Raw genomic sequence first — 4,800 nt, 5'->3', positions numbered from 1 at the left:
TTTGTTTATCTATTCTTCCATAGATGGTCACTTAGGCTGTCTCCATCTTTTTGCTATTGTAAATAGTGCTGCTATGAACATTGGTGTGCATATATCTACTAGTGTTATGGCTCGTATTTCTTGTGGTAAATACCAAGTAGAGGAATTGCTGGATCATAAGGTATCTGTATTTCCAATCTTCTGCGGAAGTGCCTTTTTGTTTTCCAGAGTGGTTGGACCATTTTGCAATCCTACCAACAATGTAATAGGCTACCAGTGTCTCCACATCCTGGCCAACACTTATTGACCTCTACTTTTTTGATCTTTGCTATTATTGCTGGTGTGAGGTGATATTTCATTGTTGTTTTGATTTGCATCTCTCTAATGGCTAGTGATCATGAACATTTCTTCATATGTTTGTTGGCTGCCCAGATCTCCTCCTTGGTGAAGTGTCTATTCATGTCCTGTGCCCATTTTTTGATCCTTTTCTTGTAGTGGTGTTATAAGTTCTTATATATTTTGGAAATTAATCCCTTATCTGATATGTCATTTCAAAAGATTTTTTTCCATTCTGTGGGCTCCATTTTTACTCTTTTGATGCACATAAGTTTTTAATTTTTAGTATGTTCTATTTTTGCTGTGTAAGTTTCAAAATGTTTGGTAGTCTGTGTATTCCCTGTATTAGAACGCTCACATTTTTCCCTATTTTCTCATTGATGACCATTGTAATTCTGGGATTCACATATAGGTCTTTAATCCATGCTGAGTTCGTTTTTGTATAAGGCATGAGGTAAAGGTCTTGTTTCAGTCTTTTGCATATCATTTTCTAGTTCTGCCAGTACCATCTGTTGAATAGACCATTTCCTCCCAATGCAATGTGCTTAGGTAGTTTGTCAAAAATCAGTTGGCTGTATGTGGATGGGTTAATTTCTGGATTCTCAATTCTGTTCCATTAATTAATGTATTTTTGATTATACCAATACCAGGCTGTTTTGACCACTGTAGCCATGTAGTAATTTGAAATCAGGGAGCGAGAGGCTTCCCACCTGTTCTTCTTCTTAAGCAGTGTTTTGCTTATCCTAGGTCTCTTTCCCTTCCATATAAAGTTTGTAATTGTTTTTTCCATCACTTTGAAGAATGTCATTAGAATCTGGATTGGGATTTCATTATATATGTAAATTGATTTGGGGCAATACATTGTTTGATTTGTTGACTGCTGCTTTCCTAGGTGCTGATTATGGATCCACATAAAATGAAATCCTTGACAACTTCAGTCTTTTCTACATTTATCATGATATTGTCTATTGGTCCAGTTCTGAGGACTTCTGTTTTCTTTACATTGAATTGTAATCCATAGTGAATTTGAAGGAGTATTTTAAAAAATTTATCAGTGAGTGCTTCATGTCCTCTTCACTTTCAGCATGCAAGGTTATGTCATCTACCTACCACAGACTGTTAATAAGTTTTTCTTCAATCTTGACACTGCATTCTTCTTCACATACAAGTATTCTAGTGTCTCAGATTATTTGCTCAGCACACAGATTAAATAAGTATGGTTAAAAGATACAGTCCTGATACATACCTTTCAGAATTTTCAACCACTTCATATTTCCTGGTGTGGACTTCTGGTGTGACACTGTAGGGTAAGCACTGGACTATGAACCAAAATGATGGCGGCTCAAATCCAGTAGCTACTCCTTTGTATAGGGTCTTTATGAGTCAGAATCAACTTTATGGCACTTGACAAATATAACAACAAATCTCCCTATTCTGTTATAATTATTGTCTCTTGGTCAGTGCACAGGTTCTATGTGTGCACAATGAAATGCTCTAGAATTCCCATTCTTCACAATATTATCTATAATTTGTTATAATTTTTGTATGTTGTTTTTTAAAATAGTACAATTGGTTTTTGTATATTGCCCTTGTAACTGACAGCTTTGCTGAATTCACTGATTAGATGCAATACTTGTTTATAGATTCCTAAGGATTGTCTCTATAAATAATGTCATCTATGAAAGTTTTTAAAATCACTTTATAAACAATTTTATATCTTTCTTTCAAATTTGTATACTTTAATTTTTTTTATTTTTATTTTTTATCTTATTGCATTGGTAATACTCTCTAGCCTAATGCTAAATAGAAGAGGTAAGAACTGATATTCTTTTATGATTTTCAATTCATTTGATGTTTCACAATTAAGTATGATGTTAGCTGCATATTGTGCATGCATGTCTTGTCTTAATTATGTTGTAATAACATTTACTTTAATTACTAGTTTGAATAAAAATTGTTGGATTTTCTTTTTTATAAACTAAGAATTGGTACTGGATTTTTTATTGCTTTTTTTTTAATCTATTGTAATGATTATATTCCTTTTCTCCTTTATTTGGTTAGATTCCTTAATTTATTTTAAACAATTAAACCAACTCACACTCCTGAAATAAACTGTAAAATATTTTATACTTTTTTGGTTATAATGGTTATAGTATTTTATGCTTTTTTATATCGCTAAGTTCAAATTAAGGATCCCTAGTGGTCCTATTAAGGAGCTCTGGTAGTGTAGTGGTTACGAGTTGGGCTGCCAACCTCAAGGTCAGCAGTTCGAAACTACCAGCAGTTCCATGGGTGAAAGATGAAGCATTCTGCTCCTGTAAAGATTTACAGCCTCGGAAACTCTGGGCAGGGTCATTATGAGTCGGAACCGACTCCACGGTACTTAACAACAACAACAACAGTGGTACTGTGGGCTAAGCTATGGCCTGCTAAACACACGTTGGCAGTTCTAACTCAACAGGTGCTCTGTAGCATTTTCAAGATGAGACCATTTCCATCCTTATTGATTTATAGTCTCAGAAACCCTAAGAAACATTCCTAACATGTTCTATAAAGTCACTCTGAATTGGAATAGACTTCATGGCAGTGGGTTTAGTTCACTTATTTTAAGTTTAAATTGCTAATATCTGTCCACATATTAACCATTTCTGTTACTCTTCCGTGATTTCTAATATCTCTAAATTCCTTTTAGTTGATTGTTTTTCTAGCTAAAGAAATTCCTTAGCAATTCTAATGGAGTGGAACAGGTCTAATGGCTATTGACTCTTATATATTTTTCATCTGAAAGTATCTTTATTTCACCACCTTGAATGATATTTTTTATAGGCTATAGAATTCTAAGTGGGCAGTTATTTTCTTTCAACATTTAAAAAATATTATAGTTTTCTTGTTTTCTAATAAGAAATCTACTTCATTCAAATTGTTTTCCCCTGTTACTAATTTATCTATGTTATTTGATGCTTAAAATATTAAATATATTCTTGTCTTTGTTTTCAATTATTTGATCAATTTACATGTACTTAGATTTCTTTGGTTTTATCATGTTTGGTGTAACCTTAAGCTTCTTGTACCTGCAGGTTCCTGCCTTTTTGTGATTTTTGTGTGTGCGATTTTTACCTATTATTTGTGATTTTTACCTGTTATTCATTCAAATATGCTTTCAGTGCCTCATCTATATTTGGTACACCAGTAACATGAAAGCATATCTTTTGTGATATTCACAGACTCTGAAACTGTTCTTTCTCCTTTTTTCTCTAATATTCAAATTGTATAATTTTGGTTGATCAACCTTCTAGTTCACTAACTTCTTCCTGTATTCTCCATATAATTCACCCATTGAAAGTATACAATTCAAGTTTTTACTAAATTTATGGATTTGTTGAATCATCAACAAAATCAAGTTTAGAATCTTTTCATTTCTCCGAAGAAGAACCTCTTTCCTTTTTGGTATAACATCTCCAACATTCCTTCCCCTGAGACTTAATCAACTATTAATTTACTTTCTCTATAGTAAATTTATTTATTCTGGAAATTTTACACAAATGTATTCATACAATATGTGGTCTTTTGCAACTGACTTATTTCAGTTAATGTCTTCAAGGTAGTAGTAGCATATATCGGAACCTTATTACCTTGTATGGCTCAGTAATATTTCATTGTATATATATATATACCACATTTACTTTATCCATTCATTAGCTGATGATCATTTGTATTGTTTTCACCTACATAAATATTGACACAAACATTCATGTACAAGATTTTGTTTAGACATTTGTTTTTGTTTTTTTACTGGGTACATTTCCAAGAGTGAAATTGCTGACTCAGTTGGTACTCTATGGTTAACTTTTTGAGAAACTAACAGTTTCCTAAAGTGGTTATATAATTCTACATTCCCATCAAGAGTGTGTGAGGGCTACAATATCTCCATATTCTTTACAACACTTTTTATATTACATTTATGATTATTGACTTTCTAGTTGTGTGAAGGGAATCCTGACATATTGCTGTAGGATAAGCACTCAGTAAGCAAGGTCTGTTTGAACCACAAGTTCTGCTGCTTAAACTAAAAAAACTACTCCCCAGAAAGCCTATACAGGATCACTATGACACTTGTCTGTCAGTTTGTCATACTGTGGTGGCTTGCATACTGCTTACTGCTGTGATTCTGAAAACTATTCCATGGGTATTTTAAAATGCTAGCAGGGTCATCCACTGTGGATAGTTTTCGAGTTTCCAGATGATGACAGACTAGGAGGAAGGAGAGATGGTCTGCTTCTGAATATTTAGTTACTAAAAACCTTAGGAATAACAGTGGAACACTGTCAGCACCAGATTATTGAATAATGAAACATGATGAAAAGCACCAGAATACTGTCAGATACAGTGCCAGAAGATGAGTCTCTCAGGTTTGAAGACATGCAAAATACTACTAGGGAAGAGCTGCCTCCTCAAAGTAGAATTGACTGTGATAATGCTAATGGA

The sequence above is a fragment of the Chrysochloris asiatica genome, unplaced genomic scaffold, assembly GCF_000296735.1.
Source record: "Chrysochloris asiatica unplaced genomic scaffold, ChrAsi1.0 scaffold00227, whole genome shotgun sequence".
In the NCBI taxonomy this organism is placed as follows: domain Eukaryota; kingdom Metazoa; phylum Chordata; class Mammalia; order Afrosoricida; family Chrysochloridae; genus Chrysochloris; species Chrysochloris asiatica.
Note: the sequence above shows the minus strand (reverse complement) of the source record.